The 26,989-nt window shown below is 39.6% G+C and overlaps 1 protein-coding gene and 2 pseudogenes across 1 annotated transcript in view; 2 read left to right on the top strand and 1 right to left on the bottom strand.

Annotated features, from left to right (window-relative positions):
- LOC137210076 (uncharacterized) overlaps positions 1-24,587 on the top strand; it is a 114,325-nt gene extending 89,738 nt beyond the window's left edge. Inside the window, exons 8-11 of the mRNA XM_067711691.1 lie at positions 18,073-18,148; positions 20,805-20,937; positions 22,942-23,110; positions 24,320-24,587. The gene's annotated coding sequence lies outside the window, so the exon portion shown is untranslated. The remainder of the gene's footprint in view (positions 1-18,072; positions 18,149-20,804; positions 20,938-22,941; positions 23,111-24,319) is intronic.
- On the top strand, positions 5,131-7,525 carry LOC137210075 (ferritin light chain pseudogene; annotated as a pseudogene).
- On the bottom strand, positions 10,403-23,079 carry LOC137210228 (UDP-N-acetylglucosamine--peptide N-acetylglucosaminyltransferase 110 kDa subunit pseudogene; annotated as a pseudogene).
- Positions 24,588-26,989: the final 2,402 nt, after the last annotated feature.

The raw sequence follows: 26,989 nt of genomic DNA, 5'->3' as shown, positions 1-26,989 counted from the left end.
AAAAAATAACATGGTAGACCAAATCTTTGACATGGCAATAATTACATTAATGGTAAATGATCTAAATAACCAAGTCAAAGACAGAGATTGGAAGAGTAGATTAAAAAATCGCAAGCATGATCCAACTATATACTGTCTATAAGAAGCTTACTTTCAACATCATGATATAGGTACTTCAAAGTAAAAGGATGAAAATGATATATCATGTGAACATTAATCAGAAAAAGCAGGAATGGCTATATTAATATCAGATAAAGTAGACTTCAGAGCAAAGGAAATTATTAGGGGCAAAGAGGGTCATTACATAAAGATAACAGGAATAATCCACCTAGATGACCTAGTGATACTAAATGTGTGTGCACCAAACAACAGAACTTCAAAATGCATGAAGCAAACACTGAAAAAGGTAAAAGGAGAAAGTTTTAAATCCACAATTATTATTTGAGACTTCAACACAGCAATTTATACAACTACCAGAGAGAAAAATCAGCAAGGATATGGAAGAACTGAAAACATCATCAATCAACAGGATATAACTGACATTTAAAGAACACACTCAGTAAGAGCAGAATACATATTGAAGTGTCCATGGAACATTCACTCATATACCATATACTGGGTGATAAAAAACCATTAGCAGATTTAAAAGAATTAAAATCATAGAGAGTATGTTCTCTAGCCATAATGGAATCAGACTAGAAATCAATAAGAGAGAGACAACAGGAAAATCTTCAATCACATGAAAACTAAACATCACAATTCCAAATAACTCATGGGTAAAAAAGACAGCATCAAGGAAAAAATTTTTAAATGCATAGAATAAAAGAAAATGGAGATATAACAGACCAAAGTTTGCGGAATGAAGTGAAAGCAATGCTGAAAGGGAAGTTTATAGCACTAAATTGGGAAAGAAAATATTTCAAAGCAATAATCTAATTTTCTATATTAAAATAGTAAAAAAGGAAGAGGAAAAAACACTAAACAAGCAGAAAGACGGAAATAATAAAGATGAAACAGAAATCCATGAAACTGAAAACAGGAAAATAGGGGGGGAAATCAATGAAACAAAAGGCTGGTTCTTTGAAATAAGCAATCTAACCAATAAAGATCTAGAAAGACTGATAAAGATTAAACAGAGAGATGGCACAAATCACAGATATCAGAAATGCAACCAGGGATACCATGACATATCCTGCAGGTTAATGAGGGACAAGTTACTATGAACAAGTCTACACTATAAATTCAAAAATGTAGATGAAATGGGCCAATGTTTCTACACCCAAAACTACCAAAACTCAGCCAAGATGAAATAGATAATCTCAATTTTCCTGTAACCATTAGAAACACTGGTTTTTCATTTAAAAACTCCCAAAAGAAATGTTCAGGCTTAGATGTTTCACTTTTACCCAAGACTTAAAGAATTAACACCAATTTTACATGATTTGATAAGAAATAGAAGTAGAGGGAGCAGTTTCTAATTAATTTTATGAAGCCAGTATTACCTTGATACCAAAACCAGACAGGGATAGTATAGAAAGAAGAAACCTACAGACCAATATTTTTTATGAAATTGGCTGAAAAACCCTCAGCCAAATATTAGCAAATTAAATCCAGAAATATATGAAAAGAATAATATACCATGACCAAGTGGGATTTATTCCAGTTATGCAAAGTTGGTTAAATATTTGAAAATTAAACAGTGTAATCCACCATATCCAATAGATTAAGGGGGAAAAGTCATGTGATCCTATCCATTAATGCAGAGAAAGCATTTGACAAAATCCAATCCCATTCATGATTTTAAGAAAAGAAGAAAAAAAACTCCAAGCAAACTAGGAATAGAAAAGGAGCATACTGAAACTCATAAAGATGATCTACAAACAACCTATACCGACATGATATTTAACTGTGAAAGACTGGATGCTTTCTCTGTAAGATTAGAAACAAGGCACCGATATCTGCTCTCACCACTTTTATTAAATATATCACTGGAGGTTCTAGTAAGAAAATAAAGCAAAAATAAATAAATACATAAATTTAAAAGTTAAATTTTTTAAAAGTTTATTTAAAAGATAAAAGGACTATTCCTACTATGTTGCATAGGAAGGAACATATCCTACTGAATGTTGAATAGCAATATATCCTATTATACTGAATAAGGAAAAGTAAAACTATCTGTATCTGAAGATGAGATGATAATCTAAATGGAGAAAATACCAAGGAATCCACAAAAAGCTTGAGAAATAATATTAGTTTGTAAATGATTTAGAGTACAAGATCACCACAATTTTATCAAATTATATATTAATAACAAATGTGTAGAAGCTTAAATAAAAATATGTGATGCCATTTACAACTGACCTAAATAAATACTTAAATATAAGCCCAATAAGACATTTATAGGACCTCTAGACTGAAAATTACAAAATGCTGATGAAGAAAAAGTTTTAAGTCGCAAACAAATAGGGAGACATACCTTGTTCATGGATTAGAAAACACAACATGAGAAAGATGTCAATTCTCCCCAAGTTAAGAGGCTTAACACAATTACTCTTAAAATGCCCTCAAGGTTTTTGTGGATATAGACAAGTTTATTCTAAGATTTATATGGTAAGAAGAGGCTGAAGAATAGCTAAAACAACTTGTAAAGGAAGATGAAAATGGGAGGAATTAATCTACCCAATTTCAAAAGTTTGCAGTAATGATGGAGGGTAGATACATAGATCAATGGAATGGAATAGAGAACCCAGAAATAGACTGACATCAATACATATAACTTGTTTTTGACAGCAGTGCAAAAGCTATCAAGGAAGAATAGACTTTTCAAAAATTGGTACTGAAACAGTTGGACATCCCTCGACAAAAACAAACAAAAAATGAACCTTAACCTCCACACCTTACACAAAAATTAAATCAAAGTGGATCATAATCTTAAATGTAAAAGCAGGACATTTTTAGAAAAAAAAATAGGAGAAAATGTCTGCCATCTAGAACTAGGGGAATAATTCTTAGACTTGACACCAAAAGTATGATCAATAAAGGCAAAAACTGATAAATTGGATCTCATCAAAATGAGTTAAAAATGCTTCATAGAAGATCCTTTTAAGTGGATGAAAACTCAAATTACACAGTAGGAAAACATATTTGAAAATCCCATATGAGACAAATGACTTGTATCTATAATATACAAAGAACTCTCCAAACAACTTAAAAAAATCCAACTAGAAAATAGGCAGAAGACAGGAACAGACATTTCATGGAAGAGAATATACACACGGCAAAGGAGCACATGAAAAGATGCTCAGCATCATTAGCCATTAGGGAAATGCCAATTAAGACCATAATGAGATGTCAGAGAGTAACTAAAATTAAAGTATAGTGACAACATCAAATGCTGGCGAGTACATAGAAAAATTATATCACATCACTGGTGGGAAAATAAAATGGTTTAGCCACTCTGATCAACAGCTTGACAGTCTCTTTTAATCCTAAAAGTAGATTCACCCTACAACGCAGTAATTGTACTCTTGAGCATTTATCCAAAAGAAACAAAAACTTAATTAAGTTCCCACAGAAACTTACACATAAATGTTCATAGCAGTTTTATTTATAATAGCCAAAAACTGGCAACTACCCAAATGTCTTTCAGTGGATGAATGTTGAAACAAATTGTGATAAAATCTTATGATAGAATACTACCGAGCAACAGAAAGGAACAAATTATTAATATACGCAAAAATTGAAATGAACTTCAAGGGAATGATGCCGAGGGAAAAATTTTGAAAAGCCGATCTCCGAAGATTAAGTAATTCATGATTATGTTTACATATTATTCTTAAAATAACAAAACTGTGGAGACGGAGAACAGATTAGAAGTTGCCAAGGGTTAGAGTGGGGGTAGAAGGTACAGCGGGGGAACTCTGTGAGGTTTTTGTGGTTCCAGTACAAATAATACAGCAATCTTGGTTTTAATCCCTAAAGATTTCTAAAAGCAATTCCTAATAAGAGGTGTCCAGATATTTAGCAATGGCAGATTAGAGGTATAGCTCCCCAACATAACAACTTCAAAAGAGAACATACTAATTCAATGCATATGTTAATTTCAAAAAAGGCCAGTCACAATACTTAAATGGTATATATCTTAACTATATTATTCTAAGTATCCAGCTATACCAGATGGACTAGCAAGATTTTCTGTACATTCAACCTTATTTAAGACAGTAAATCTTATAATAAGACAGTTAGAAAAAGAAAAAAAAAACAAACCTCAACTACAGTTGGATATTCTCATAGGAAGATGAGGTGAAAATATGCAGCAGCGGTTCAAAAGCTTAAGCAGTGGCACCTAAATTTGGTTGTGCATTAGAATCATCTGAAGCACTTTTTAAAAACCCTCACACTGACGGTTGGTCATCGTAGACCAATAAAATCATTTTAAATCTCCTCAGACGATGCCAACGTCTAGCCAGAACTGAGAACCAGCGGACTAAGCAGAAGGGGATGTTTCTACAAAGATCTCTTAACAGTAAGTCCTTTCACCCAATCAGATTTACCTCCCCGCAAAGGGCTAAAGAATGCTAGTGTTGTCCATACTTGCTTAGCTTTAATTAGCACTTGTGACTTGCCCAAAACCTAGATCATGTTTCCCCTAAATTTCATGTTATTCCCTACGTTTTTCAAACCCAGGGCTAAGGGGTTTGCCAGGATGAGATTTTAAGTGCTCACACAGGGCAAGTCCCTGGCAAACCAGGACAGCGGTCCCTCTACATTGAAATGTAAAGCATCCTAAATAACCCTGCCACTGCTCCCAGATCCTAGTCTGTGCCAACCAGTGGAGAAAAGGCATTCTCCATTACTACCACGGCAAATGCTGCTGTACTTGCCTTGGCTGGTCCCTATCTTTTCCAGGCACCACTCCCCTTCACCTGCTGGTGGACGCTTTGGCCAGCTGACAATGCAGATATTTTCAAACTTTAAGGTGAATAAAAATCATCTGGAGGGCCTGTTATAACAGAGATCACTGAGCCCCACCAGAGTTGCTGATTGCATAGGGCTGGGACAGGGCCCTAAAACTTGAATATCTGACACGTTATCAGGGGACGCTGGTAAAACTGGTCAGGTTGTTACCGAATGCAGGTTCGTGTGTCTGAAGCACAGTGAGGCCAAACAAACCTAAAGGTTGGAGTCTGGAGCAGAGAAAGGTTTATTGCAGGATCGAGCAAGGAGAGGGGTGGCCCGAGTTCCAAAACACCCTGAAATCTCCAAAGGATTTCAGCAAAGCATTTTTAAAGGCCAGGTGAGGGAGGGACGTCCCAGGGAATGTGATCAGCTCGTGCACAATCCTCTGATTGGTTGATGTGGAGGCCACAGGGCAGGTAACATTATCCATCCTTAGGTGCCAGAAGGTCTGGGGGCTACGTGCTCATGATCATCAAGGAGTTAATTTCTTCCATTGGGTGGTGGTTTTTAGCATCTGAAAACTCAAGAAATATGCCTGAGATACTATTATCTGAGTACTTCAGAGAGGAACTACAGCAGAGGATATGGGGGATGGGTCTGTCCTAGGAAGGCCCCATAGGGTACTGCTTGGTTACAAGGTGACCATACTTTGAGAACCACTGCTCTAGTGGCTTGGAATGTTCAGAAAGTAATGGAAGAATCCCTTCCCAGGTCTAGATTCTAGTATCGCCAGCTATTTTGGCGGGGGGAAGGGTAAGTTTTGTCCTTGCTTGGACTTCTGGTTCATTTATATCAAAGCCTATTTGAGGCAGTGCGCTCGGCAGTCCTGCAGTTCTGTCTTTTGCTTCAACAGTGTTTGGAATGAACAGACCCAGGGACGCACCTTGCTCCAGCCCCCGACCACCTTCCAACCTTTCTTCCTGTCGCAACCTTTGGAATCAGCCACTCAGCTATCCTCAGCCTCCAGGACAGGCCAACACCGTTTTTTGAGCTTAGCTCCTTATCACTGATCAACCACGAGTTCCCAGGTTCGTCAGAATTATTCCATCGAGGTGGAGGCCGCCGTCCACCGCCTGTTCAACATGCATCTGGGGACACTTACCTCTCTCTGAACTTCTATTTCGACAGCAACAATGGGACTCTGGACAGTGTGGGCCACATTTTTCGCCAACTGGCTGAGAAGTGTGAGGGCGCGCAGCGTCTCTTGAAAATGCAAAACCAGGGCTGTGGCCGCGCCCTCTTCCAGGATGCGCGGAAGCCTTCTCAAGATGAGTGGGGTAAAACCCAGGACGCTGTGGAAGCCGCCATTCTTAGGGAGAAGAGCCTGCTCCAGGCACTATCAGATCTGCGCGCCCTGGGTTCCGCCCGCGCAGACTCCCACCTCTGTGATTTCCTGGAGAGCCGCTTCCTGGAGGAGCAGGTGAAACTCATCAAGAAGATGGGCGACCACCTGACCAACCTCCGCAGGCTGGCTGGTCCGCAGGCTGTGCTGGGCGAGTATCTCTTTGAAAGGCTCACCCTCGAGCACAAACAGGAGTCTCTGAAGTCCAGCGGCCTCTGAGGAGCCCCTCTGGCATCAGAGCTTCTGCCTGAAGCCCTGCTCTGCAGCTACTAGGCAGCTTTGTAACCGCCCTGGAGCCCTCTCCCAAGCCTTGGACCAAATGGAAACAATAACGCTTTTTGCAGAAGGAAAAAAAAAAGCCTATTTGAAACACAAACAGAATAAAGAGGAAAAAAAGAAATATATATATATGTATATATATATATTCATGTTTTTTTTCTTTTTAAAAATTTATTTTACTGAAGTATAGTTGATATACAATGTTGTGTTAGTTTATGCTGTACAACAAAGTGATTCAGTTATACATATATATAATTTTTCATATTCTTTTCCATTATGGTTAATTACAGGACATTGACTATAGTTCCCTGTACTATACAGTAGGACCTTGTTGTTTATCCATCATATATATAATAAGTTACCTCTGCTAATCCCAAACTCCCAATCCATCACTCCCCCACCTCCCCCTTCCCCTCGGGAACCACAAGTTTGTGTGCTATGTCTGTGAGTCTGTTTCTGTTTCATGGATAAGTTCATTTGTATCATATTCTAGATTCCACATATAAGTGATATCATATGGTATTTGTTTTTCTCCTTCTCACTTACTTCATTTAGTATAATAGTCTCTAGGTCCAGCCATGTTGCTGCAAATGGCATTATTTCATTCTTTTTTATAGCTGAGTAGTATTCCATTTTATATATATCACATCTTCTTTATCCATTCACCTGTGAGTGGACATTTAGGTTGTTTTCATGTCTTGGCTATTATAAATAGTGCTGCTGTGAACATAGGGGTGCATGTATGTTTTCGAATTATAGTTTTGTCCAGATATATGCCCAGGAGTAAGATTGCTGGATCATATGGTAGCTCTACTTTTAGCTTTTTGAGGAACTGCCATAGTGTTTTCCATAGTGGTTGCACCAATTTACATCCCCACCAACAGTGTAGAAGTAAGTCAGAAAGAGAGAGACAAATACCGTATGCTAACACATATATATGGAATTTAAGAAAAAAAAATGTCATGAAGAACCTAGGGGTAAAACAGGAATAAAGACACAGACTTACTAGAGAACGGACTTGAGGATATGGGGAGGGGGAAGGGTAAACTGTGACAAAGCGTGAGAGAGGCATGGACATATATTCATGTTCTTTTAACATATGAATTGCCCCACTTTATCTGTGTGAAATAAGTTTGTTCCCGTTATTGGGCTGCTTCTCAAGCTTTGCTGCTCATTTGAATTACCTAAAGAGCTTTTAAGAAAAACATTGGTGTCTGGGTCCCAGCCCCAGAGATTTTGATTCAGTAGGTCTAGGGAGGAGCCTGGGCACAGGGAGGGCTCAGAGTTCCCCAGGTGATTCTAATGTGCAGCAACTTTGGGAACCACCTCTTGGCTTCAATCCAGCTAGTGATCAGATATTAAATCTAAGACACATGGGCTAGTGCGTGAGCTCTAGGAAGATTCGTGCCAGGGAAAATGATCGATAGTCGTGTTACTTCTCTGAAATGGACTGAAATTTCCAATTAGCATGAACAGGGGAGGGTGAATGGGTGAATGCAATAAGGTGTATCATTTACGTATTGCCCTATGTGTATGGCTAGAAGCTTTTGCAACTGAGGTCTGCCCTACTTTTCATGCTAATGGTAATGCTTGTCCTCCTAATGCAGCTGTAAACTTTATAAGCCCATAGGTAGACAGCATCACAAAATATTTACCCCTCCCCACTGGCCCACTCTCAAGCTTCTCTCCCCTTCCCCAATACACAAATGTACATCAATGCTCTTGAGACCACTATCAACATATTGACCTTCAATTCTTCTACTTTGCAGCTTCCCTCTTATCAGGAGATGTCAGCATTTAGTGCAAGGACAAATGCTTGCCTCTTGGTGAGTAATGTAGGCAATGCCTCCAAGAGACAAAAAGCCCTCAGGGAGGGGGAAAAAGTCTTTCAAAAAGGTTGATGCCCAGAGGAGGCATTTTCAGTCATCTCAGCTTAGAGGTCAAATATCCAAAATTAAAAAGGTTAAAAAAAAGAAAAAGAAGAAAGCAAGGAAGAAAAGAAGGAAACAATTTTCTTATCTCATAGTAATAAGGCAGTTTTCCTTAAAAAAAAAAAAGACTTAAGCCTTAAATTCTCTTTCCTAATCAAAATGTGCTTTTCCGTCTTTAGACTATTCCTCTTATATCCTGTATTATTCATGACGTTTAATTCTTGAAATAGCACATGGCTGAAAACAGAAGCTAACCTCTTGTCCACTATGAATTAAATCTTCTTTTCCTAGGACCTGTCTACAGTGTACAATTTGGGGTTTGCCAACATAATTATTTTCTCTGAAATAAGTTACAGCATTTTGCCTTTTCAATATATAGTTATACAATATACTGTTAACACAAAATAGTTAATATAGTCAATATAGTAAATACAACTATAACACACGTGATATGATGCCACTTTGGTGATTTTCTTCATCCATGTAATTCTGAAATTTGACAGTATAGTTTTCATATTCTAATGAGCTGAGTATTACCTTTGCAAGCATAGAAAAATAAAATAAATTCATAATATTCTTGTGTGGTTTGCCCCTGGGGTGGATTACCATAATGGGGGGATATTTGAGCCTTTCCCCAAGTCATTAAAAAACCTCCAGCGAGCAGCCCCTTGTCCTCTCCAGGAAGTGGGGGGAAAGGATCTTTAATCCTAATAATCCTGGGGGGAGAAATCTCAGAAATAAGACATCTGCTTCTGTGCCTTGTTGTTTTGCAGAATAGCAATGATTGCTTTAGCAGCTTCTATTGCCATGTGTGTACAATAAGTAAATGAACATAAAATTGAATGAACGCATAAAAGAAGGATAAACCCACCCAGCTTAACAAATCCACTCTCTCACCTGCTGTGCCCTGAAACATGAAAGAAAGAATCACGGGATCATAAGGATTAATAAAATAACAGTCTCTGTTAACAATATTGACAGAAGGTATAGGAAAATTTGTCTGATGTGGGACCAACAGCTTAACTGCTTAATCCTTTTTTTTTTTTAAGGGCAACTCATTCATTTATTGTTTAAAGATTGCAAGACAACTTCTGAATTTCTGTAGCACAGTTTAAATGTTTTACTTTTTTGATAAATCAGAGTATAATAGAAAAAACAATTAGTTTCCAGTAATATCTATATCTCTATTCAGAATTAAGTCTTCCACAGACATGTAACCTGGAAACAAAAGCCTGTTACAATAAGCAAAGCTTCAACAGAGCTGCTACTTTTCGGGCCAGGGAAAGGTTCATCCCTATAGGAGGAGGATGTGCTATGTAAAATGGCTGCAATGTCGCAGTCTTGAGGGCGCTGGAAGTCTATTATCCTATCCCACATTAAGTAGTTTGGTGAACTTCAAACGACCGTTCATCTGCAACCAAGCTGGCAAACTTTAACTGATATTTCAAGCAGGTAAAAAATAAATTAAAAGAAATCCTTACACTGATGTTCCTTGATTTACACTGTTAAATGGTTCATTAACATGTAATTCTGGCTAAGAATTACATTTGAGACTCCTTGCTCAGATTTTGGTTAACAGTACAAATCTTTGAGAAATTCAAGTTCTTATTAATCAATAATTTGTCAGCTAGGCTACATTCAGGCATCAGCTGCAACTACAGAATAGGTGCACTGCCTCAGCGCTTTGGAAAGACATAATCTAGAACACTACTAGCAGACAAAATATCTGTTACTAGACAGCACAGGTGCAGTACAGCAAGACAAAAACATATATTCATGTGTGCCGCAGACCAGCCGGAGAAAGAGGATTTCACCGCCCAGGGTCAGAAGGGAAGGGGTAAGGAACTGAAGTAGCACCGATGGATGGGGTCAGAAGGACCAAGACAACTGATGGTTGCAAGGCAAATTTTATTGCGCTACAGTTGCAGATTATCTAGACTAGAAAAAGGAAGGTTGCCAGATGGTGGTTTACATTATCTACAGACTGTCTCGGCTCAAGGTTAACTTCCCTGGGAGGAAACCCATAAACCCAGAAGCATCAAAAATAACCTGCATGTGCAGGGGGAAGACAGCTTTGCTTGTCTCATTTTACATTCTTTCTGATCTCTGGGCCCTGGTGATTTATCTCCCATGGAATGGAACAAGGAGGGGAACAAGTAGGGACAGTCCCTTCGAGCAGCGGCGGCATGCCTGGCATGTCCTTACCTGCTCTCAAGGCTGACTGCTTCCCACAGGTCCCCCTTTTTTATTTTTTAACTTTTGCTGCAAAATAATTCCATGAAGTTTAGTGCCGAGAGTACTGTACTGTTGCATGAGGATATGAAACAGACATGAGAAGATTATTATCAATAATAGGCAAATTATGGCCAGGGTAATAAATCCTGACAACCTTCCGGTAATCCAAGACTGAGGGTTTAACCACTTTAAATGATCCAGTAAAGTTTGAATTACATCTTCTGGCGAAACATCATCAAGATGTGTATTTTGTATATCCTGAATTTCAGCATTTAATTTCTTAAGATCAAGACTAATATTATTATCTGATCAAACACTCAGCAGATGCATTTTTACTTTTTCCCATTCCCAAATACAGTCACTGTACTTTTAAGGAGTAACACACATCCATGTATACTTTGCATGACAAGCTAAACGCATCCTCAATTTTAATGCTGCCATCTGATCTCCACTCCCCAAAATTGCGTTTTTAAATTCATCTAATTTGTTATTAATCCGTAAATCTATGTGACTTTGTAAAGATAAAGCAAGACTGCTATGTTGAGATAACTGATTAGCAAAGTGAGCATGATTAATACTCTGTGAAAGAGCAAGACCGGCAGTAGCCGCGGCAGCAGACAGAGCAGCCGAGGCAAGTAAACTTACTATTAACCACCCAAGAAAGCGTCTCCTTCTCTGCAAGGCTTTAGAGAGTTCCACCCATGCCTGTACTCCAGTATCTTCATACCAAGGTTCTCTCAGATGTACAGGCACCATAACATACATGGGTTGCTTTAGTATAAGCACAGATTGCGTTCCTGCAGAAGGGAACACACAACTGCTAAAAATACAATTAACACAGCTAATATTATATCCTCCTTTGGAAGAATTACCAATGTTAATAGAACCAAACAAAAGTGTATACGGAGGAGCAACACAAGTTATAACAGGTGTATTGGAATAAGTTAGAGCTAGTTTCCATATATCCCAGTTCTTTTGAAATGTGATAAACCTATCTATGATGGGAAGAGAAGAGATAAGAATTGACACCTTGGTATAATCTATAGTACACCATATTTGGTTATTATTCCAAGATGCATTGCAACGTTCAAAATTGGATCCAGGAAAGTTAACGGTCATAAAAGGAGGCAATTGATTTTTTGATTTTCTCTTAAGCATAGTAACCTTATACCCAGCTATAAGTATCCCTTGTCCTCCAAGTAAACGCTTCATACAGAAGTAATTTCCTGAATCTTCACCTGTAACCTTGGTTATAGTAATAGCGGAATCCCTAAGTGGTGAGGTGTATGAGATTTGACCTCTAATATTAATAGCTTGCCCATTTTATACCAAATGATGGTATCCTTAAGATCCTCTCGTCGGCTGGTAGCCGGGCATGTAAGAGTAATGTTGGTTCCTGTAAAACGAAGGATGCCTGGAGAGGCTGACAAACGAATTGATTGATCCGTTCCCTCATAAACATCTGTATGCTCATAACTAATAGCCTTTACACATCCAGTTTCCAGATTCAATGGGCTAAGACAGACAGGATGGGTACTAAACCAGTTAGTATAATTTACAGACATATTGATTTGTTTTATATTCCCAATAAGAGGCCCATAAACACTTATCATTGTAAAATACAGGAAACTCTGCTTCAGACCAAGATATGGGTTGTAATAGTGGAGGATAAGGTACATAGGCCCAGTAAGTTGCTGCATTAACAGAGGGAACACATGAAATGGTTGCCAACATAACCAAAAATAAAGTTACAGGTGTAACAGGATTATTCTGTTGTTTCACTGACTCTTGAGCTCGTGAAACCAGTTGTTTAATTTGTCCCCAAGTTGGAACATCACTCCTTTGAGTCGTCCTGGCAAGTGGTCTCCTCTTCTTCTTCTTTTTCTCAATCAACACTGTCAAATTTTCCGGAGAGGTGCAGAGCTTCTTCATCTTCTGATAGGTGAGCTGTGGCGAGCCATCTATTTGCTGGACTAAGCGCTCAGGAAGCCAGCAAGGTCCAGGCGCTGATCTGGGAAAGATACACATGTGACCACGTCCCCAAATCAACACAGGATCAGGACCACGCCAAGTGCTGGTTAACGGATCTTTCCAGAGGACCTCCGGAGATTGAGAGGCCAATCTTGGCTCAGCCACCAACCTTCCCCCTGCAGAGCAGCCAAATTTGTCAACAGTGAGAACATTTAAAATAAACAGAGAATCATTTATAAGGTTATGTGGTGTTGTTCTATACAATTCCCCCCTTTTTATTTTTGCAATAGTTAGCTTTAAAGATCTATTTGCACGTTCTATAATACCTTGTCCTTGAGGGTTATATGGAATTCCTGTAATATGGGTAATTTTGTAATGAATTACAAAATGTTGCAAAAGCAGCGGGCCCATTATCTGTTTTAATAATTTTGGGAAGGTTCATGAAAGCAAAACAGTGTAATAAATGAGTGATAACATGTTTAGTAGCTTCTCCGGTCTGTGCTGTAGCACAGAGGAAACCAGAATAAGTATCGATAGTGACATGAACAAACTGTAATTTCCCAAAAGACGGGATATGAGTAACATCCATTTGCCATAAATGTCTAGGTAATAATCCACGAGGATTAACAACATAATGTGGAACAGGAAGGTGAGGTAAGCATTGCGGGCATTGCTTCACAATTTGTGGGGCGGCTTCACCAGTAAGGGAAAATTGTGTGTGTAATGTAGCCGCTGACTGACGGTGTAAAGCGTGCAACTGCTGTGCTGCTTGTGAAGCAGTTTGATCATAACTTACCATAATATGAGGGTGTCCAGGACATGGACCATGAGTATCAAGAGTATGGAGATAATGAATGCAGTATATTAGCCATTCTTGACAGCATGACGAACGGAAAGGAGGAGTACGGTAAATTGGGACATGTCCTGCTTTAGGGAAAAGAGATTGAGGAGGAGGAGTAACTTCAACTCTATTCTTGGGAGGAAAATGTACAGGATAAAGATCACGTTTAGATCGAGTTAAAACGTCTGCAGTCGCATTAAGTTTAGTCAATGGACCAGGCAAGTTAGAATGAGCACGGATATACAGACCTGCGACAGGACCATCATGGGAACGAATAAGCTGTTGAAGCAAACGAAAAGAGGATGATAATTCAGGGTCATTAGTATGTCCTATGCTCGCAGTCTCCAGAAAAAATCACAAGCTAATAAGATATTTACTATCAGAAAACAAATTAAAAGATATAGAAGGAAAATGTTTAGAAGACATAATGACAGCATACAGTTCAACACGTTGAGCTGAAGCCAAGGAAGTTTCTTTAATGAGGTTTGTTCCGTCATCAATGATTACAGTAGCCACTCCTGAAGAAGAACCGTCCGTAAAAACCAAAGGTACATGAGGAACAGGCTGTTGCCTAATTATAGAAGGAAAGATATGAGTTAAGTTTGCTGAATTGGATCAATTTATCAGCAGGGTAATGGCATTCCAAGGTACCTGAAAATCCTGCAAGAGCAAGACCCCATTCATTACTATGTTGAAAAAGCCAATTTTGTGGACTAACTGAATAAGGGATAATAATTTGAGAAGGTTCTATACTTATAGGTTGTAAGCATCTAGTTCTACCTTGCATTATTAAATTACTAAAAACTTCATAATAAGGGTTAATAACTTTAGAGGGTGTAGATTTCATATGAATCTATTCAATAATTCCAACAGTTTGCCATAAGACGGCAGTAGGCACATGAGGAGTTGGACAAATTATTAAGAAAATTGGAAGGTGAGTATGAATTCTAGTTAACTGTGGAGAACTGATAGATCTATTGACTATTTGTAAAGCTTGAAATCCTTCTGGAGTCATAGAGCGTGAAGAAGAAGGATCTGAGTCACCTTTAAGAATATCAAACAAAGGCTGTAATTGAGCAGTAGTAAGTTTTAAGGAAGGCCTTAGCCAATTAATATCTCCAAGTAATTTTTGAAAAGCATTTAATGTTTTTAAATTATCAACTCGAATTTGCAGTTTTTGAGGCCTAATAGTAGTGTTATCAATATATTTTCCCAAATATAAAAATGGAGATTGTCTTTGAATTTTTTTTGAGGCAATGACCAAGCCAAATGATTGTAAGGACTGTTGTAAAAATTGAAAAGCAGTCTCTAATAAAGAAATATTATCAGTGGCTAAAAGTATATCATCCATATAATGTATGAGATATAACGATGGAAACCTTTTTCTCACAGGAGTCAAGGCCTGAGCCACATATTTTTGGCATAATGTAGGACTATTTGCCATGCCCTGAGGCAATACTTTCCATTGAAATCTCCTCATGGGTTCCTTAAAATTTAAGGCAGGCAAGCTAAAAGCAAAATGTTTTCTATCTTCAGGAAACAAAGGAATAGTGAAAAAACAATCTTTTAAATCTATAACTAAAAGATGATAATTGTGTGGTATGGCTGTTGGAGAGGGTAGGCCTGGTTGAAGAGCTCCCATTATTAGCATAGTTTTATTAACAGCTCTTAGATCCTGTAATAACCTATATTTTCCAGATTTTTTCTTGATAATAAAAATAGGAGTATTCCAAGGACTACTGGAAATTTCTAAATGCCCTAATTGTTCCAGTACTAATTGTTCTGCAGCCTCTAATTTCCCCTTTGTGAGGGGCCATTGGTCCACCCATACAGGGTCATCAGTCAGCCAAGTAATTGGATCAGCAGTGAGTGGAGAATCCAAGGCCCCTAAGAAAAACCCAGACCTTGTCTATCATATTTTATTTTCACATCAATAGGATAGACAGTTCCTTGTTGGTTTGTTCCCAGCCCTTTTGTGGGAAGAAATCCTTGATCCAACATCATATTAGAGACTTGAGAGTTTGGACTATAAAGTAATACTCCCATTTCTTTTAATATATCTCGGCCCCAGAGGTTTAAAGGCAGCCCAGGCAAAACATAAGGCTGGAAATAACCTGAATGGCCCTCACTATCTTACCATAAAAAAAACTGACTACTTTGCATAGGAGAAGAACTTTGTCCTATCCGTGAAGTTCTGTAATAGTAGGACTAATGGGCCAACGTTTAGGCCAGTGTATCTGCGTCATAACAGAGACATCAGCTCCAGTGTCTAACAAACCTGAAAAAACCTTTCCATTAATGGTTCATTTCATTTCTGGACGTTCTTTCCCTATCTTCTGAATCCAGTAGGCAGCATCAGACGATCCAAAAGCCTTTGTTTCTCTCTTCTGATGTTGTAAAATTTGTCCATGAGGTACAAAGGGCAAAAGTAGCAATTGTGCAATTTTATCACCAGGAGAAATAGTTATTATATTTTTAATAGTCTGTGCCATGACTTTTATTTCTCCTTCGTAGTCAGAATCTGTGACTCCTGGCATAATAGTTAAACCTTTCATGGCGACACTACTTCTTCCCAATAATAGTCCCATCAAACCCTTGGGTAAAGGTCCACAGATGCCCGTAGAGAGGGCCTGAGGACCCATTTCAGGAGTTAATACATATCGGGCGGAGGTACTGAGCTCCAGTCCTGCGCTTCCTGGTGTTGCTCTGGAGAGCGAGCATATTGTATGTTTTTGTTTTTGGTTAATGTCTGATTGATAATTTGAGGAGGATACACAGACATTGCCCTTATTATTTGTTGGGGCCGGGGAAGGCCCCGGGAGGAGTTTCCCGACAGTGGTGGCCCATCCTTGTGGGCCACTGAGCAACAATCTTGTGCCCAATGTTTTCCCCTATTGCATTTAGGGCATAAACCAGGGATTTTCTGACCATCTGGAGGTTTCTGAGTAGGGAAGGAAGGACTAGGGTTAGAATTAAAAGATCTACATTCTCTAGCAAAATGACCTGCCTTTCCACATTTAAAACAAGTCTTTGTTTTCTTTTGATTGTTTTTAAACCCCACTTTAGTTAATGCTGCAGCCACAGCAGCACCCTGTATATAAGTAGGCCCAATGTCTGCACAAAGGCGAATATAATCCTCCAATGTTCCCCGTTTTCTCCAAGGTCGAATCGCAGCCTGACACGCATTATTAGCATTTTCAAAAGCAAGTTGCTTAACTACAATCATACCAGTGAGTCCGTCCACAATGAGTCTCCCCACCGCCTGTGACAACCTATCTACAAAATCAGCATATGGTTCATCAGGTCCCTGTCTAAGTTTTGAAAGATCTTCAGTTTTGTGTGTAGAAGGACATTTCCTCCAGGCTTGTAATGCCAAATGATTTATTTGAGGATAAGCAACAAAGGGATAAGTTAATTGATCTTGTAAAGAAAGATATTGTCCTTCCCCAATCAGCATATGATAATCAACTGGAATATTATGGGCAGCATTCTTTTCTGCTTGTTCAGCAGCCCGTTCATAAAAATCAAACTTCCATATTAAGTAATCTCCACCATTTAAACAAGCTCGTGCAATAGACTTCCAATCAGCGGGGGGAAGAGCTTCTCCTGTCAACCATAGCAGTAGTAAAAGGAGCAGTGGGCCCATATCGAGCACAGGCAGATTTTCAATCTTTCAAAACTTTCAAAGGGAGAGCCTGATGCTCCCTAGTAGCTTGTTGAGGATTATTAGGATCAGGTCTTTCTATGACGGGACAACAGAAAATAGGATCTTCTCCTCGTTTTATTGCTCCTTGTACAGCGCGCTGCAAGGGACTCAGCATTTTTACAGATGTGGATTTTTGAGGAAGACAGTCCTTATTAACCTGCAGCTTTTTCACTGACTTATCTATCACAGCCATTAGAAAATCATCCTCAGGATATTTCTCTCTTTTATGTTTACAAGCCTCATCTGTTAAGTCAAAATGTTCCTCTTCATCTAAAATATTTAAATTAATTAGCTCTTTCGGTTTAGGAAGTGGTGACACAGTAGTTGATAATACAGTCTCTCCTTCTGTCAGAGGCTTATGTTTTTCTGACTTTACATTCAAATCAACACTATCATGAGAAGAATCTAAACATATTTTTATCAGATTCCACAAACTATATGTAACAACAGGAGTATGAGTAGGCCCTCGAGACTCGTAATAATTTTTTAAATCTTCTCCAACTTTCTGCCAGATTTCTATGTCAACAGAGCCGCCATCAGGAAACCAGGGAGATACACCATGGATATGCTGTAAAAATTCAGTCAACCATAAAGTTCAGAAACTTTATTACCCCGAGCTCTAAGCATCAAAAGTAAAACCTGAGCAAATAATTCATACATCTTTGAGCCCTTCTGCCCCATCTTATTTTACTTCTGACTATTGCCTTATGCCTCTATTCGTTTCACTTTTACTGGTGGCCACACATATTTTGCATAAGGGTTCTCTTACCTGCACTTTCTTTTTCTTTTAATTGCCTTCACGCTTCAGGTCCCTGTTCGAGTGCCACTTGCCGCGGACCAGCCGGAGAAAGAGGATCTCACCGCCCAGGGTCAGAAGGGAAGGGGTAAGGAACTGAAGTAGCACCGACGCATGGGGTCAGAAGGACCAAGACAACTGATGGTTGCAAGGCAAATTTTATTATGCTACAGTTGCAGATTATCTAGCCTAGAAATCGGAAGGTTGCCAGATGGTGGTTTACATTATCTACAGACTGTCTCGGCTCAAGGTTAACTTCCCTGGGAGGAAACCCATAAACCCAGAAGCATCAAAAATAACCTGCATGTGCAGGGGGGAGACAGCTTTGCTTGTCTCATTTTACATTCTTTCTGACCTCTGGGCCCTGGTGATTTATCTCCCATGGAATGGAACAAGGAGGGGAACAAGTAGGGACAGTCCCTTCGAGCAGCGGCCGCATGCCTGGCATGTCCTTACCTGCCCTCAAGGCTGACTGCTTCCCACACGTATGTTGCCTTGTTTAAGCCTCAAGCCCTCTATCCTTTGTTGAAATACAATAATTTCATTCCTATGGTTTTCAATACCAAAAACTCAACCTCCAGGAGGGCTAAAGTCTAAGTTGTACTCCAAACCAAGTAGCAGTGCAGTTCGCTACTACTGAGACTGAATCCATAAAGACTTCAAGACCACATCCAGAAGACAAGTTATTATATATAATACCCTAGAAGGTCTGAAACATAATTATCATATACATAGCTGGTCCTTCAGAGCTTTTTACCTATAACATGTTTCTTTGATGAAAGTTATTTAATGTACTGGAGATAACTGTGACTTACTGATCAAATATTTGAATACTTATACTTACCTGGGATTTCATTTCTGCTGAAAGAAAAAGGTAGAACAGGACTCACTAAAAAAACAAACAAACATTAGAAATGAAAGTAAAAATCTTAACACACACTATCACTTTTGGAAGCAGCATAGAGGGGCAGTCAACGGTAAACACTGGTGAAATAGGTCAAAACTCTAGGCCAAAAATCCATTATTATTATCATCAGCGACAGTACCACAACTGTGCCCTTCAGAATTAATAATCACTCCTAAGAATCTTCATTTGGCACCAGATGATGCGGTTAAGAGAAACACTCTGGGAGGTTTTGAATCAGACTTGGTTTTTTGTTAGCCAAGTTACAGGAGAATTTTTAAAGTGGGGGGAAGGGAAGAAGGAAACGGACCAGGAAAAGAATTTAAGCCATCATCTATAAACCAACAAAGCACTGATACTTCCGAACATTATATCAGAAACTAAAATGACTGATATAGGCTCAAGTGGTTTACAAAACCTATAAAAAGACTACACCAGCAAAGTCCCCAATTATCTGTAGAGTTCAGAAACTAAAACAAGGAATATTTTAGTTTAAAAGCTTATCTCAAGAGAATCATACACAATTCACATGAATAAAAATACCTGAAACCAAACATTTTTAAAAGCTCCAATACCCAAAATATAAAGAAAAATATTAATTCAGAAGACTCAATCAATCCATGATAATCACAAAACGGCTGGGCAATCTCTATCTCCCTTCCACACTAACCATCCATCCCATGGAAGACCAAGGGAGATCAGACCTTCCAGACTTACCTTCCAGACCTTCCAGACACCTGGCTGCTGCAAAATTCTATGGAGACTCCTTGTGGAACAGCAGTTTCCCATCTCTTGTGTCTCTCCCTATCGTGATCATGATCATGCAGGAAGCAAGTCTGGCTGTGCTATTTCTTATCATTGTCTGTCACCCATCTGCAGCATGGTATTGTACAGATAAGGAAAAAGTAGTTCCCTTTCCCCCAGAAGGTTGAGGCTCAGGTACAGGGTAATTCTCCTGTGCACACAGTCATTATTTAGGCCGACTCAGTGACTTCAACAGGCTTAATCATGTGATCAGGTTTGTTGCCAGCTGCGTAATGCTCCCACATCTGTAGATAGAGCCGCTCTAGGTCCATTGTGTATTGTTTGGTGTTGAACAGAGGGCTAGATGTTCTCTGCTTCCAGACTTTGCCACGAATTTTCTTCAGGTATTCTAGATCAGTTCCCAGTTTCACAGCTATGTCTTCATATTCTTGTCTATTTTGAGCAATAAGCTCAAGACAGCCTAAACAAGTGAGCTGGGAAGCTGCAACTCGGGAAGCAAGAGTCTCTCCTGGCATAGTCACCACGGGTGTCCCTGACCAAAGGACATCCATCCCTGTGGTGTGTCCATTACAGAGTGGAGTGTCCAAGCAGACATCAGCCAGCTGGCCTCTCCGAACATGTTCCTCTTTAGGAGCAACAGGTGAAAAAATGATATGCTTCTGGGGAAGGCCCATATTTTGTGCATACTGTTGAATATTAGGTTCTCCTACTGCTGGAAAATGCAACAGCCACAGTACGCTATTGGGAACACGCTTCAGAATATTTGCCCACATCTGCAAAGTAGATGGGTCAATTTTATATAACTGATTGAAGTTACAGTACACAATGGCATCTTCCGGTAACCCGTACTGAGAACGTGTGGTTACAATAATGGTACGGGGAACCTCCTCTCCAGTGGCAGCCTTAATGTTGATCTGGGTAGTTGCCAGTCCATTGCTAAGACTGAATCCATTAATTGTTATCTGAATTTGTCCTCTGTTAATCATTTCAATAACTGCCTCTGCAATAGTATTCATAGGAATGACAGGCATATTAAGAGCCGTATTACTGCTGTCTGCGTTGTCTCCTCCATCAGGACATTTCATCTTGACAATCTGCACATCTGGGAGACTATCAAGAAATGCTTTGAGGTCGATGCCATTCAGCACAATCCGATTGTCATAAATGTGCCCATTGGACTTAAAATCGATGACTGCCTTCTTCTTCAGGTGAGGGAACATATTAGCATGATCACCAATAAAGAAAGTATGGGGCATATAAGTCAGTTTCTCAGAATACTGCTCAGCAACTTCAGCAGGTGAAGTTTCCTGATCAGTGATGATATAATCCATGAAAAGCACGCCACTGGTCCCAGGGTAGCCCAGCCACATTGCCTGAATAGGAGCTGGCCTGAGAGCAAAGAGTTCATTTCGAGCACCCCTGGTATAACCATTCATATTTACAAGGATGTGTATACCATCTTGATGGATGCGATCAGCTGCTTTCCCATTGCATGGAATCTGAGAAAGATCAATGAAATGATGGGCTTCTGCCATCACCTTCGCTCGGAAGTTTGTGCCATCATCTGGGCTCAGGGCATAACAGAATACCTCAAATTTATCAGGATTGTGCATGCCTGGAATAGACTGCATAAGATGAGAAGTAGGATGATTCCCAAAGTCAGAACTCACGTATCCTACACGCAGTCGACCATCACTGAGCTTCAAGTCTTTTGGATGTTCGTACGGTGGTTTATGAAGGGCACTGATCTCATCCAAGCAGAGGTTCCCATGGCTCTCAGCAATAGCCTTCCTGAAGCCATGAGAAAGAGGATAGAGCATACTATGATGAGGCTGCACAGAAGGCAACCTATTCTTCTCCAGCTGGTCAGCCACAATGCTGACCAACTTCTTCATTCGCTCATCATAGTCTGTCCAATCACAGACAATCTGCAGGCAATGAGCCAAATCACAATAAGCGTCAGGAAAATCAGGTTCAAGCTTCAGAGCAGTGCGATAAGAAGCAATTGCTTCTGGAATATTCCCTGAATACTTGTGAATGGAAGCCACATTGCTGTGGGCATCCGCAAGTGCAGGGTTAATCTGAATGGCACGAGTATAACACTGCAAGGCTCCCTGAACATCCTGCATCTCCTTTAGAGTGTCTCCCATGTTACAGTAGGCATCAGCAAAGGTAGGACTGATTCGAACAGCCTCCTTATAATGCATCAGAGCTTCCTGCAGTTTTCCCTGCTGCTGCAATACACTTGCTAAATTTGAATGGGCAACAGCAAACTCTGGGAAGACTTCTAATGCTTTACAATACAAGCGAACTGCCTCTTCAAAGTTTCCCTGGTCTCCTTTGATATTGGCTAGGTTATTCAGAGAGTCTGCATGGGTGGGACACAGCCGCAGAGCTGTATTATAACACTCTTCTGCTTCGGCAACACTGCCCTTCTCTTCCAGAGCGTTGGCTAGGTTGCAGTAAGCATCAGGGAAATGTGGTTGCAATTCAATAGCTCGCCTGTAGGTGTCTACTGCCAGATCTATCAGGCCTTGCTCATAGTATACACAAGCCAGGTTGGCACGTACCACTGCATGATTTGGGCTCAAGCTTAGGGCACAAAGGTAAGCTGCCACAGCTCTGTCAAAAATCCGTGCCTCTTTCAAGACATTTCCTAAATTGATATAAGCATCCAGAAAATTGGGGTCAAGCGTGACAGCCTTTTCAAAGTGATGAATTGCAAGCCAAATCTCCCCTTGTGCATTGAAAACACAGCCAAGATTACTCCAAGCTACTGCAAAGTTCGGTTGCGTCTCCATTGCTTTCAAATAACATGCCTTGGCTCCTTCCAAGCGACCCAGGGCTTTGAGCAGGTTCCCCAGGTCACTGCAAACACAGTACAAATCAGGATTGCACTGAAGAGCAGAGACGTAAGCTTGTACTGCCCCTTCCATGTCGCCTGCTGCTACCAAAGCGGCTGCCAGGTTAATATAACCATCGATGAAATATGGTTTGAGATGCAATGCATGCCGGTAATGCTCAATTGCTTCCTGCAACTGCCCTCTTTCCTTGTACACATTCCCCAAATTCGAATAGGCTTCTGCCAGAAGAGGGTTCTGTTTAATTGCCAGAGTACTAAAGTGGGCAGATCTGTCCAGCCTTCGACACTGGAAGTGTAGAGATGAAAGTAATAAAACTACTCCAGTATTGTCTGGCTCTTGTCTCCACAGCTGCATGCAGTGTCTCTCAGCTGCCTCAAAATCTCCTGCCTGATACTCTCGATGTGCCAACTCAGCTAACCCTTGGAAGGAAAGCATACGTTTCGTTGGTTCTGTGCTGTCGGCCACGTTGCCCACAGAAGACGCCATCTGGAGCTTCTGGAGAGAGTGAGAAAAGGGGGTAATTGAGTCCCGCTGCTGCCACTACTGGCAAGAATGTTTCTAGAGGTAGCAAATACGAGGAGAGCAGCCATACCACTGCTTTGGCAGGCTTAAGCGGCGGCAACAGTTACACGCACTGAAACTTAGGAACTCTGGTTGGCCATCTACCTCTCACGCTCTTGAAATCTTAATTCTTAACCCTGCCCTCTTCCACCATTTTTCTCCTCATCAGGGAATAAAAATTACCTATACACTTGCCTTAGAAGAAATCAAAAGTCAGTAGTCCAAACACTTTTTAAAATTTTGTTTTCTGTCCAGTTGGAAAGGAAATACATGATTGACTTTACTTCATCATTCATATAGTCAATGTGGAAAACATTAGGGCCGTGAATTTCAATACAGTAAGATCAGAAAATTTTAAATTGGCCTTCCCAAACCACTAATAAGTAACCAATGTTGTATATAATGCTAAAATCTTAGAGACCGAGTTTGATATTTTAAAAGTTCTGAAAGGATTAGCTAATTTCTCCTCATCATACTTCTCATGCCTCAAACCTGAGTCTTACTTTTTTTTAATTAAATTTATTTATCTTTATTTATTTATTTTTATTTTGGCTGTGTTGGGTCTTCAATGCTGCGTGCAGCCTTTCTCTAGTAGCGGTGAGCGGGGGCTACTCTTTGTTGCGGTGCCCGGGCTTCTCATCACAGCAGCTTCTATTGTTGTTCCACAACTCTATGGGTTCCTTTTTAGGCCCTACGAAGAACCCTAGAAATTAGTTCATGGAATTATAAGTTTTTGCAAAATTGTCAAAAGTGAGATATTTTAACTTCCATCAGGTAAGACCAGCGTCTCTTTCTTTGCCAATTTTCCTTCTATCATACTCCACTATGTTGGATCATATTGGAATGGCCACAGGCTTTTTTGAAATCTGGCTAAGGAGATTTTATTTTTTCTGTGGTACGCGGGCCTCTCACTGTTGTGGCCTCTCCCGTTGTGGAGCACAGGCTCTGGACGCACAGGCTCAGCGGCCATGGCTCACGGGCCTAGCCGCTCCGCGGCATGTGGGAGCTTCCCGGACCGGGACACGAACCTGTGTCCCCTGCGTCGGCAGGTGGACTCTCAACCACTGCGCCACCAGGGAAGCCCTAAGGAGATGTTTTAAGTGAGGCTATTATGTGATTTTCAGACACCGCCATATGTAATTGACTATATACTATCCCATTACAGGAATAACTTCCAGTACTCATACTGACTACTCTACTGACTTAACTAGCACAAGACACAGAAGCATAAGGACAAACACCACCTTACAATATAGCCATGTCTTGCACTTCACAGCTCTCCAAGCATGTGCGTTTGAAGAAGAAAAAAAGAACTGAAAAGTACAAAACCAGAAGCTATTCTGTGGAAAATTATTTCAATCATCAGGCATGTGAAAGATAAGTCAAAGATTCAGTTCTCATCAATGCTTAGTCAAAACGGAAATTTTCTTCTGTCAAGAATATACTCCAGGGGCTTCCCTGATGGCGCAGTGGTTAAGAAGCCACCTGCCAATGCAGGGGACAAGGGTTCGAGTCCTGGTCTGGGAAGATCCCACATGTCACGGAGCAACTAAGCCAGTGTGCCACAACTACGGAACCTGCGCTCTAGAGCCCGTGAGCCACGACTATTGAGCCTGCGAGCCACAACTACTGAAGCCTCCGTGCCTAGCGCCCGTGCTCTGCAACAAGAGAAGCCACCGCAATGAGAAGCCTGTGCACCGCAACGAAGAGTAGCCCCCAGTCCCTGCAAGTAGAGAAAGCCTGCGCACAGCAACGAAGACCCAACACAGCCAAAAATAAATAAATAAATAAATAAATAAATAAATAAATAAATAAATGAATATACTCCGTCAACAATGTGTGTAATGGAATGGTGTGAATGAGTATTTTATCAGAATCCCTGTAACGCACAAACCTATAGCAGTACTGAAATCAGTAATGCATTTATAATAGTAAATACTTATGAGGAAGTAATGCATAGAGGTTTTCTCAAAGTTAACAATGAAAATTAATGTGACATTATCAATAATAAATTGTGAAGCTGAAATAAACTTTTCTAAACTATTAATAACTAGAAGCAAATTCTAATCAACCATGGTACAAGAAATCTATGTCTAAAAACTACAAAGTTTATTTCTTAAAATTTTATTTCGAAAATACATAAACTGTCGTATGAGGAGGCAGTTAAAGAATATATAGCTAAAAGAGTGGGGGAAAAGTTTTATAGAGACACATCTGGCAGTAGTTAATTTTTAAATGTCATTTTTCTAGATTTTGTGACACCTATAGTATTGATATTTGAAAGCATTTAAAAAATTGTAATTTGAAGATTTGCTACTTCCAGGTAGAATAAAATATTTTGAAGCAAAACAACGTTTCCACTGAGAAAAACAAAAAAAGCCAAATAAAATAGCCAGCATTCAATCAAAAACGGACTTGAGGATATGGGGAGGGGGAAGGGTCATCTGTGACAAAGTGGGAGAGAGGCATAGACATATATACACTAACAAACGTAAGGTAGATAACTATTGGGAAGCAGCCGTGTAGCACAGGGATATCAGCTCGGAGCTTTGTGACCGCCTGGAGGGGTGGGATAGGGAGGGTGGGAGGGAGGGAGATGCAAGCGGGAAGAGATATGGGAACATATGTGTGTGTGTGTAACTGATTCACTTTGTTATAAAGCGGAAACTAACACACCTTTGTAAAGCAATTATACCCCAATAAAGATGTTACAAAAAAAAAAAACACAAGAAAAAATATAGGTGAAGTGTAAAAGGGTTGGAATAGATATACCATAACAGTAAAAACAAAACAAAACAACAACAACAAAACTGGAGTGGCTAAGAAAATATCAGAAAAAAATTACATTTTAAGACGAAAATTTTTACTAGCAACAAAGACATTTTAAAATGATAAAATGATTATTCCATCTAGAATGCATAATAATTATAAACTTATATGCACCTAACAACAGGACTTCAAAATACAATGAAGCAAAATCGGCACAACAGAAAAGAGAAACAGACAGTTCTACAATAATAGTTGGATACTTTAATACCCTTCTTTCAATAGCAGAACAACAGAAAATCAACAAGAAAATAAAAACCTTGAACAGCATTATCAATCAAGTAGACGTAACAGCCATCTATAAAACATTCCACCCAACAGCATCAGAATATACATTCTTTTCAAATGCACATGGATATACTATATGCTAGGCCATAAAACAAATTTCAGTACATTTTAAAGGACATAAACAATACAAAGAGTGCTCTCAGATGACAACAGAATGCAATAAGAAATCGTTAACAGAAAGAAATTTGTTGAAAATCACAAATGGAAATTAAAGAATATATTCCTAAATAATTCATGGGTCAAGTAAGAACTCATAAGGGGAATTAGAAATAATTTGAGATGAATTAAAATAAAAGTATAACATATGAATACTTGATTGGTCCCACATACTCTTCTGAAAAGCAGAGGGGTTAGACAAAGAGATCTAAATTAATTAAAAAATCATTTATTATTCTGGGAATAAAAAGAACTGGGCTTAGTCTCAGTCTTGGCTTTATCTTTGTGTCTGTTGATTTTCTTGGAATAGTCATTACATAGTCAAAATACAGTTGCCAGCTCAGGAATCAAATACTGTCATCTCTAGGGCTACCATAACAAGATACCACAAACTTGTTAGCTTAAAAGAACAGAAATTTATTTTATCACAGCTCTAGAGGCCAGAAGTTCAAACTCAAAGTGTTGAGAGGGCCATGTTCTTTCTGACGCCTCAAGGGGAGGATCCTTCTTTGTCTTAACCAGATTCTGGTGGTGGCCATCAATCACTGGTGTTGGCAGTTGTTTG

This window comes from Pseudorca crassidens, chromosome 17, assembly GCF_039906515.1.
Source record: "Pseudorca crassidens isolate mPseCra1 chromosome 17, mPseCra1.hap1, whole genome shotgun sequence".
Lineage (NCBI taxonomy): Eukaryota > Metazoa > Chordata > Mammalia > Artiodactyla > Delphinidae > Pseudorca > Pseudorca crassidens.
This window is presented reverse-complemented; position numbering and strand designations above follow the sequence as displayed.